Source organism: Gopherus flavomarginatus, chromosome 11, assembly GCF_025201925.1.
Source record: "Gopherus flavomarginatus isolate rGopFla2 chromosome 11, rGopFla2.mat.asm, whole genome shotgun sequence".
Classification (NCBI taxonomy): Eukaryota; Metazoa; Chordata; order Testudines; family Testudinidae; genus Gopherus; species Gopherus flavomarginatus.
Genome location: NC_066627.1, coordinates 25,392,056 through 25,403,305, shown reverse-complemented (window position 1 = coordinate 25,403,305; position 11,250 = coordinate 25,392,056).

Genomic DNA, 11,250 nt, shown 5'->3' with positions numbered 1-11,250 from the left:
CAGTGAAAATAAGAAGATAGGTTCTTAAGATGATGCCTCCAAGCTTGGAAGTGCTGATCATAGGCTGGCAGACAAACTACACCCAGAAATTGTTTCATGTGCCACTGAAATGCAGCCACTTCAGGAGTGAAAGACAGATGCTCTTTACAATCTCACAGCACACTAGAGAATCCTTCGGGGGAGGAACGGGGGGAGTGAAGAAGGCTGTTCTGCCCACTGACTGTTCCAAGGGATGTTTAAGGAGGCAGCATGTGACTGCCTGATGTCAAGATTTGGTCAGGGCAACAGGTGTAAGCCTTCTACTTTTAGGAAGATGTTAATGATGTAACACCACAATGGCAGGCTTCCCCTTAGTTTAACTTACTCAGGATGGATCATGACAGGTCAGGTTCTCACAGACAGACCTAGCCAATCAATCCACAGCTATAATTTTGTTAATGATAGGAGTTATGTTAATGGTCAAAGCGGCTGGAATCACCAGCTTATTAGTGCAAACTGAACGGGTGACGTTGGAGAGTGGGGGTGAGGGTAGTGCGGGGGACACTTGTCCACCAAGGTCTGGTTTCCAGAGCACTAATTCATCTCATGTAGGTCACTGAACACCCAGCAAGGAGACAGCAAGGCCTTTGGTCAACATCACCCCAGACTGGATTCACAGCTGTGACCTTGCTGGGAACCTCAGTGCCAATTCCAGCAATCTTAGCTTCTGTTCTTCCACTGCCAAACCCATCTCGATATGATCCCAATTCTACTCGTATTGAAGCTGACAGCAAAACTTCCACTGATTTAAAGCAAGATCAGGGCCTGGAATATCTGCATAATCCAAATACAGAGGGAAACCCAGGAGAAAAACTGCAGCATAGGTAAACAGGAAGACAGAGTTCAAAGTGGAAAGAAGTTAAAATGTAAACCAGAAGCTCATAGTCAGGATTTGATTAAGGAGTGTATAGTCTGTGTTTTGGATAAGATGTAAAACCAAGGTCTTGTGCAGCTATGATCACAAAAGCTCCCATGATACTTTTCACAAATGTACCTGCGTGTCCAGACCAGTTCCAGTTTAGGTAATTACATTTTACCTACCTCAATTTAATCCCATAGTTTTGACTGGATAATTCATTCTTCTACACTTCCTGGCCTAAACTACTGGATAGTGTTGCAGTGCTGTGCATTGTCAAATAGATGCTGAGTTCTGCCCCAGAGGTGGTTGCATTTCAGTGGAAGGTGAAGTTATTCTGTAGCAGGATAACTGGGTAGTTCTTCTTTTGGACAACCTTGTTAGCAGGTGATGGACTCAAGCAAGGAGATGCTGATTGATTCCTGCTAGCTCACTGAGACAAGTATCACTGATTAACTCCACTGTGAACATCAGGAATCATAGATTATTAGAGTTGGAAGGAATCTCAGGAGGTCATCTAGTCCAACCCTCTGCTCAAAGCAGGACCAATCCCCAAATGGCCCCCTTAAGGATTGAACTCACAACCCTGATGCTATGGAGATGGACATAGAAGCAGACAGATAAATACCATTATGCTGGAGGGTGTTATTGGCTGCTAGAAAACGTATTTTTGATCTATGGGCAATCACAGATACTGGTGTGTGTGCTACTCACCTTTCATTTGGGCCAAAGGAAGCAATTAAATTTCCCTTTGTTTAGTGATTGTTGAAACAATAGAAGTCACCATCCAAAGCATTACCAGCATGGCAAAGTCAAGGGGACAATGATATATAGTTAAATAGGGGGATCAATTCTTTAGTCAGAGGAAACTAGAGTTTAAAACAGAAAGAACTCTACAGAGAAGACCTAGGAACAGTCACACCTAGGGAGAAAGTTTTTTTGCTGTAATTTGGGATCCCAATAAAGCCAAAGCCCAAGCAAGAGATACATTTGGTGTGTGTAAATCCCATCTGTGGGAGCTGAACACTTGGAAATGTGGCCCTATGTCAGTGGAATGATGCCAGTTTACATCAGCTGAGGGTCTGGCCCTGTTGTGTAGATGTTGCTTAGGAGCCTCACCATCTCACAGATTCCTGTACAATATTAGATGAAGTTTCTACAGAGTGCTGGTATCTTTTGGGATAAAGGCAAGATATTACACCATTGTGGAATAAAACAGAGCTGAAGCGCTCTGTGCAAAACGAAAGAAAGGGTTAATGCTCTCTTGCCTTCCTCTTCTGATCTGCGTTCAGCCCCTTGAACTCTTAATGATGTTTCACTAGATGCACTGAAGGTGTTTCATGGCTCCAGCTGAGAGATTTTATTTAACAAGTCGAAGTTAGAAATGACCTAGCCACAGGCCAAGAACTCTTGGAAGCAGTGTCAGTGCTGGAATGAAGAGTCAGGAATATGGAATTTCTTCCCTCATGGGGGCACTAGGAAACTAAAGCAGGAGGGTTGCTTGGGCAGCTGGGCTGTTTTCTACTCATCCCTTTTTTGCAAAACCGCTAAGCTCAAAGCAGATGCCACGCTTGTTAGTCAGTGTTTACAGCCAGCCTACAGGAGGCTGGGGCCAAGGTGGCAGGTTGAGAGGAGACGGGATGGGGAAAGAGCAGAAGAACTGGGTGGAGCAGCAGAGAAAGGGAGAAGGTGTAGAGAGTGGCAGGAGGGACAGGGGAGGTGCAAAGTGAGGGGAAGGATCAGTGACAGAGAGAAAAGCAGGAAACAAGAGCACCAAGAAGATGAATGGGGAGGACACAAAGATGAAAAACATGGAAAATTGAGGAAGTGGAGTGGGAGAGTCAGAGCATAAGCAGGGAGTGATCTGAAGCATGAAGAAAGGAAGAGAAGGAAAATCCTGGGCAGCAAAAGGGATGAAGACTGGAGGGGGAGGTTAGTGTAGCAAGAAGAAAAAAAGTGCCAGATCCAGGGCAGCAAAGAAATAGAGTGAGAAAAGGGTTCCTTGCAGTGAAAAGGGGGTATGCAATGAAGGCCAAGCAGATCAGAAATAAAATAGCTGGTCTGGAGCAGCACTAAAGGAGACATTGCAGAGAGATAGGGGGATGTTCATGAAATCCAGTAACAGCCCCAAATTATTAGACTCAAGGCGTCTTAGGAAATGGTAGTGTTTGGGCCAAATTGCACTCCCAGATTGAGCTAGGTGAACATAACCGATATTTCGATTTGCTGGTAATTTGGAGAAAGTGGGGAAGAAAACAATTCAGTTTGGATTGAACTGAAAATGAGATTTTTCAAAAATGTTTAGCAAATCAGAAAGTTGAAACATTTTTCAAGTCAGAAATAAATGTTTTGCTTCCATCTAACTCAAAAAATGTTGTTTTGATTTCAGATATTTTGACCAAAGTCCAGGAGAACTAGGTGTGCAAGAAACTGGAGGAGCAGGTTCTCCACATTAAGCAGAGGGGGAAAATTAACCCCAGGTCTCCAACCTCCACTGGAGTACCCTACCCACTGGGCTAAAGGCAGCTGCTCCTGCCCCTCTCCGCTACCCCAGTTCTGTAAATGAAGTCCTCCTTGGCTTTTGTCAAAATGCATGAAATTGAAATGAACTGTTTCAAGTCTTGCCAAAATGAACTGTTTTGTTTCAGGTTTCAGAGTAGCAGCCGTGTTAGTCTGTACCCACAAAAAGAACAGGAGTACTTGTGGCACCTTAGAGACTAACAAATTTATTTCAGCATGAGCTTTCATGAGCTACAGCTCACTTCTTCGGATGCATAGAATGGAAGACATTTTGTTTCAGCATCACCAAACCATTTCATTCTTTTTCAGTTGGGTCAAAACTATTCGGTGAACTCGACAAATTCACAAATAGTGTCAGCGTGACCTATACTGCCTTTTTCATGGCTGAAATATCTGCAGAGAAAAATTTGCCCAGATCAGCTCTCAGTCATACTTGCACAAAATTAGAGTAACCCCAGTGAAGTCAATGCTAACAGGCATCATGATCTGGCCTAATTTTGTGAGATTGACCAGCTGGAAGATGAGGAGTAGAGGCTGAGACATGCTAAAGATGGCAGAGCCTTTCAGTGTTTAACTACAACAAGGTCTGTCTTAGTGCCCTAACATACCACTGTATGACACTCTATAGCCTTTGCTAAAGTGTGTGGATTGAGTTCTCATAGCTCACTTGCTATTTTACAATCAACCTACTATAGTATGGCCAACTCAAGCATTCAAAAATCATGAGATTGGCTCAAAAATCATGAGATTTTAAATAATAATCATCCTGGGGTTCATTTAATTTGCTTTCTGGTTTTTGAGCCTTTTGGGTTCACATTTTCCAGCTTTCCTCTGCAACTATGAGGGCTTGAAACTTATGTTTTCTAAAATGAAAGCTAAGATTGTCACATAATCACATGACTCTGGGAGCTGGGCTTTTGGACAAGCACCAAATACTAAAAAAAATTATGATAAAATCACTGTCACTTATGATTATTGCCCTTGTACATCACTCCCTTGGTCTCAGATCGGTGTGCAGAGGCTTCTGCCTTTGTAATTGGTTGGTATGGCAGAGAGTCTAAGAGATATACCATGGGACCTTATACACCACATGACTGTCATAATGGGAGTAGGAACCTATGGAGCCCATCTAGCTCTGACCAGATTATCATGGACACAGTGTCCCCATGGATGGTACTGGCTCATGTCCCAGACCATGTTCAAGGTCACCGTTGCAGCACATCACCTACTCACTTACCTTACACAGATATGGTATAAAATTTGCCCCTTTGCAGTGCAGCTACTCAAGGCCTGTGCATCACTCAACTCCCACTAAATCCGTATCTTATATATTAAAGGGAGCCTCTGTAGTGCATAGTCCTTTTTGATGGTCTTCTGACCAGGATGAATTTCCCCCACTGAGAATGCCCTTTGGCCATCTCCCCATCTGGGGTGCAGACTAACAAATTGCATCTCCTTGGGGAAGATCCAGGGCAGCTTGTGTGGCATTACTGGGGCTGGTTTTCCCTGCGCAATGTTCACCTCTGCCTGCATTTTGCAGTAGGACTTTCAGTGGGGTGAATCTGCTGCTGCCACATGTTATTCTGGTTCCTAGTCCCAAACATGATGAAACCCATTCATGGACCCTTTCAAAATACAGCTGGACTGTAGGAAGGATGGTTTGGGGATTAAGGCAGTGGGTTAGGAAGCTAAGGATGTTGGTTCTAGTCCTGGCTCTGCACAGACTTCCTGGGTGACCTTGAACAAATTGCTTTACCCCATTGGTCCCAAGACTGGGGATAATGGTGCTTCCCCATCTCACAGAGGTGTTTCAAAATGAATTCTATTAACACTAGTGAAGCTTTCAATTACTGTGCTGAGTATCTGGCCCGGGCCACCATCAAAGACAGGTTACTGGGCTAGATGGCCCACTGGTTTGACCCAGTGTTGCCTCTCTTAGGGGAGCCACGGCAAAGCTCTAAATAAACATGTCTGTATCTCCCTTCCTGGTGTGGTTTTACTAAAATAAGGAGCCACAACAAGTAACCAGAGATAGATAAGCAGATCCACAGTGCTGTCCTTTATCAAACACTACTGTGGAATGAGCTTGGAATCAGGACCGTCCTTAGGCATAGGCAACATAGGCAGCTGCGTAGGGCACCTGAAAATTTGGGGCACCACTGGGTCTTAGTGTCCACCTTCTTGTTTTCCTATCCCTGTTCTGACCCTTCCTGCAGGCTCCCACAGATGGCTGCTCTAGCCTGGTGAGTCTTCCTTGGGAGGGAATCTAGTAGTTAAAAGTGAAAAAACCTCCAGCCTGCCAGACCTATTAGCCCAACATTGAAACTGTTAAAGAGACATTCAAGGGGTAATAAAGCCATTTAACAGGCATTTGCCAACCCCAAGGTATATACTGACAGGTTTCAGAGTGGTAGACCTGTTAGTCTGTATCACCAAAACAAGGACGAGTTCTTGTGTCACCTCAAAGACTAACAAATTATTTGGGCATAAACTTTTGTGGACTAGAACCCATTTCATCAGATGTCCATGAAAGCTTACGCCCAAATAAATTTTTATACTGTCAGTTTCTGACTTTACTGACAAAAAGAGTTGTGCATTAATGTAATATTTACACAGAACATGTCAGTCTACAGGACCTTAGTTTAAAGTTTGCTTTAAAAATATTTCATTAGTGAGCTGGTGAAGATTATAAAATCACATTTCTAAAAAATGCTTGCATAGAGTTTTAGATGCACAATCATCTTTAGCCTTAAATGCATGGATCTTCAGACATATAGTTTTTTAAATAAATCCTTCAAAAGACCTCCCTTATCTAAAATACACATTTTAATTACTATAGTTAAAAAAAAAAGTGCTTCCAAGTCTTCCTGTGTCCTTTCAGTCCATCCCTTTACCAACTCTCCCCCCACTCCCCACTGAAGAGAGCCCTTAAAGGGACAACAGTCCTTCCCTTCCAGATAGCTGGACAAAGAGTTTCCCTTTCTTTACTTCTGACTATCCGACGAACTAGTTTTAAAAGAACCCTCCAGCAAAATCAGTACCTTAGTAAGACAAAATCCTTGTTATACCTAAAATCTTTGGAAACATATTTTTTTAAAGTTGGTGAAATTTCATAACCATGTCTCTTGTTATGGAGATCACACAAAGTAAATTACTGTTCCCTTTTTCTAAAAGCAAAGAACATTGTTATGAACACACTAAACCTCTCTGATTAATTTAAAAGAATGTCTTCGTTTCAGTGAGTTAAATATGTAGTAATCTGGAATGCTGGCTTAAGATTTGAGTATGTTTAAAATATAAATTCAGCTTAGAAATACTGATTAAGAAAATGTAAAACAGAGAATAGCTGCATTATGTATTCCATTATATGTAATGTTGTACTCAGCAGGACAGCTGACTCACCCTTACTATGAAGTTTTTGCAAATAAATCTCTGACAAACTTCAGGGCATATCAAAACACCTGTGACTGACATTTTTTATTCCCAAATTTTAGTGCTTTTAATTAGGTACTTTCTTCATGTCCATTCTGCATGAGGGAGAGGGCATGGAAGTCTCTGCGGGGAACTGTGACTCTCCGCCACCATGAGGCAGGCCCGGCATCTCATTATCCTTTGCTGTCAAGTCCCTCCTCCCCCTCCCCCAGCAGGCTGTGAGCTTGGGCTGCCATCCGGCATAGGGGCACCAGTTTAATAATACTGCGTAGGGCCCCATAAATCCTAAGGACGGCCCTGCTTGGAATTGCCTTGGAGGGAAAATGTCAATGATCAGAGATGAAATGAACAAGTGTAGCAGACTTTAGGCTGGCACTTGAATGCCAGGGAATCCATGAGCAATCAGCGGTCTCCGCTTAGGGTGCAGTGTTGCAGCAATGGCATGCTACAGCCCTGGTAGTTTGTTGTCTGCCTTTGGATATCATGGATTAATTTTGAACCTAATAACATGCAAGTTAATTTGATTTCACAGGTGGTGGGGAGGGGGTCAGAATGGACAGAGAGAAAAGAAAAGGGGGTGAGACAAATGAAAACAGAGAGGAAGGAAACACACAAAGAGTCTCTCTGTCTGGGCAATCTATAAGGGCCATTTAGAGTGCACTCCGCCGTAACAGACAACTGAACAAAAAGAATTTTCCTAACCTAAACATATTAAATACATTTGTCCCTAGTTCTAATGGACAGAAACTGAGCTGATAACAGACGCATGCTGGGCTGCTGTAGGGAATACCTAACGTTCATTAGAGGGGGAAAGCTGCAGGAGTGGTTGCAGTCATGACAGGCAGGAGTTACAGGAATTTAATTTCTTGTTAAATTATTGTTAAAGCCACCATTGTGAACTGTTTTTAGTGACAGCATTAGCAGAACGATGCATGGTCAAAGCACTCTCCCTGGGCCAAAGTCCTCCCTGCTAAAAGCACAGTGAAAAGAATAGAATTACAGCAGGGATGTATTTGAATGATGAATGTATTAACCCTCACAGCACTGTTCTAAGATTTCTAAGAACTATATAGCCAGGAATTACTTATCCCCCAGTTTGCACATAGGGGAAACCGAGGCATAGAGCAGTGGATTGACTTGCACAAGGTCATGCAGTGAGACAGTGACAGAGTTGGGAAAAGAATACAAGAGCCATGGATTTCTGTCCCTGGCTCATTCCACTAAACACAGCTGTCTTTCTTCTTTTAAAAAAATGATTGTTTTGGAATTGTTAGTGAACCGGTTACACTCTGAAAAGTGGAGAGTGTCATTAAGAGACTATAGGAAGAGAAATACTCCTTTGAAGAACTAAACAGGATTTTTTTTTTTAAAACAGGCAGAATAAAACAGCATCTCCCAGTTACCCCTTATCTTTGCAGTAACACTTGCCGTGCTTTTGCTTTCCTGGAATTTCAACAAACAGCTAGCAGCAGCTGAAAGTCCTTTGAAACAAGCTTGTATTCCCTGATTGTCAAATTAATTCAAATTAGTGAAGTACAGACCAGTTTGCCTAAAGTAAGAACCAGCCTGAATTTTCACCTAAAAATGCAAACAAACTCAGAACTTCTCCTTAAGTTTATTTAACTTTCCCCTGCCACATTATCTGTCACTTGGCTGCTGTTTTTGCATTTCTGGGTTCAGGCTGAGTTGAAAATTTGAAATTTCCTGAAAAAAACTTATTTGGAGCTAGGACTAGGTAAACATTTAATTGTGAACATTTTAATTAAACACGCCATAATTTTGTTTCATCCATTTTCATGCCTCCTAAATGTATACCTTTGTATGAATTGTAGCAAAAATGGGATGTTTGCTGCAAAATATATGCGAAGTCATGAATATGTGCATACTGTCACATTTTGCTTGAAAACAGGACCCATTTTCAGTGGAAATTTTCTATGTAGCCTACAAATAATCAAGAAAACAGGGCCAATATATAACGTGCACTGAAATTAGAATGTGATCAGGCTCTGAGTATGGCAAAATGCACTGTGTGGGCTCCAGCCCAGAACACAGGGCCCTGCACAAAGTCTTTCTGAAGGATAAAAGGTTATTTTGAGTGGGAGGAGAGGGAAGTATGCCAGAACATGTGTTTCTGCCAACTCCAAACATTCAAAAAGCATGTGTCTGCCCCTCCTCCCCCACGATCACGATCATGACACTGGCTTAAAAATCATGAGATTAATAAATAATAATAATAATGATTAATAATAAATGTTGGGTGCTTTTTATTTGCCTTCTGATTTTTGAGCTTTTAGGGTTATACTCAGGTCACATTGTCAAGCTTTTCTGCACAAACCATGTGGGCTAGAAACTTATTTGATTTTAGTTTTTTAAAATTTTAGGAATTTTAAGAAAAAAAACCCAGCGTGAAATCCTGGCCCTGTGGAAGTTGATGGCTGTTTTGCTATTTACCTCAGTGAAGCCAGGATTCCACCTCAAATATCAGAAAACTCATGATGTATTGCGAGAGTTGGCCAGATTGTGTTTGGATGATGATGACATCTGAGGACTGTGCTGAGGAACTGGAGTTGTGTGGGTCAGTGTTAAACATGGTTCAATCAGCCAAGGGGAGGGACGGAACCAGTGTTTTCAGCTGGGAGCACAAGAGAGCTGCTTTGCTAGCCCACACATTCAATGTAGACAGTGGAGTGTGCCTGTCCCTCAGTAAGATCTTCCATCTTGAATTACCTTGCAGCCTTTCTGCCAAGAGTCGGCAGCCTGGTGGATTTCTTGCACATAAAGGTTCAGTACACAGAAAGTGGAATCACTGCTCCATAGAGCACGTATTGCCCATCTTTCCATCTACACTAACCGATCTTGACTTTGCCCATCAATAGTGGTTTGGATAGATTATTCTTGCCCTTAGAGAATATACTACAGTCCACAGGTGCTATGAGGATGGGGACCATGTAAGAACCTAGATAGGTATTGGCCCAGAACACTATTGCCAGCTGTGTTTTTGGAAGCAGAAGGAGCTTTTTCTTCTTTTCTGTACCTAATTCATCAAATCAGCTTTCTCCCCCTTCCTCATCTTGTCCCTGCCTTTGCTCGCCATTCACTAGTATTTATTGCTTTTCTTATGTCTTTAAGGAAGAAAGAATGCACTGTGAATCATGACTTTGGCTCAATCTCCTATTGTCAGGCCTGTCTGGTGAAACATATTACAAATGAAAGAGAATAAAGCTAGAAGCAGGACTGAAGGGGAGTTGGCTGGATTTATTCCACTCCTTTGCTTTTCTTGCATTGCATCTCTTTTGTATAGAAACGTCTTCAATCGACACCATTTTTTATGATAAAAAGAAGTGAGTCAGGGCCATCCTATGTATCAGAGGGAGCTGAAGTTCTGCTAATAGCCAAAAGCTTTTATTTGTCCAGCCATAAACAATCCTAATCATTTCAGTAAAACCAAGCCCATTTTAAGCAGCACTCTTGTAGATCAATTCCTTTTTCTAATTAAATGTAAAGCTTAGACACATTTCTGGCTGTAGGACCTGCTTGGGACACGGCACCAATCTTCTATTACAAGGCTCCATCAAGTCCCAGGCATCAGTGCCAGTCAACTGTATGCTCAATTAAGTCAAACCTTAATCATCAACTGGAAATAATAATAAACAAAAATAGCATCTTACATTTTATGCCACCTTGCTTCCCAGATGGATCCCAAAGCACCATGCATACGATGTAGGTAGGAATTGCTTCAGCCAGTGCTGGAGTACGGTTCTTTGGGGTGGCACCTTTTAACACTGCGCTGGGCCAATAGATAGAGGTTTAAGACATGGAGTGGAGAATACTGCATACAGGTGAAATGGTCGGGAGAATCCAGAGAGTCAGAAAGTAATCATCCGCATTAGAAATTGGCCAGGATGAGGGGGCTGTCACTCCTGCACTTTGCAAAAGGATGTCTAGTGACCACAAGTAGTTGGAATCTCAATTTCACAGCTCAGGTGATAAAAGATGGCACCCTTGTAAAAAATGGGACCAGTACTGATTCTGGGGAGGAAAGTGCATACAAACGATTCACAGCATCACTACCTGGATTTTCATTGGTAGTCTCCTCCCCAAGCTGGATAGGCTTGGAAACTGAAGATGGACAGAGAGAGCCAGCTTAGTGAAGAACAAAACTCATTAAATAACACACACACACACACACACACTGAATGGCCTGTTAGAGTCACTAGTGTGAAGCCACAAAGCACCTGCCTATGGGCAAAACATTTAGGTCAGCTGTGAATGGAGTTCACATAACTCTGCTCCTCATCATGGATTCAAGAAAAGGTTTGAGCTGTTTTCATGTGGCAGCAAATTGGGAGCATTTACTGCCCAAGCTACAATAACTGCCTCCCATTACCCAGTTTATGAGGCAA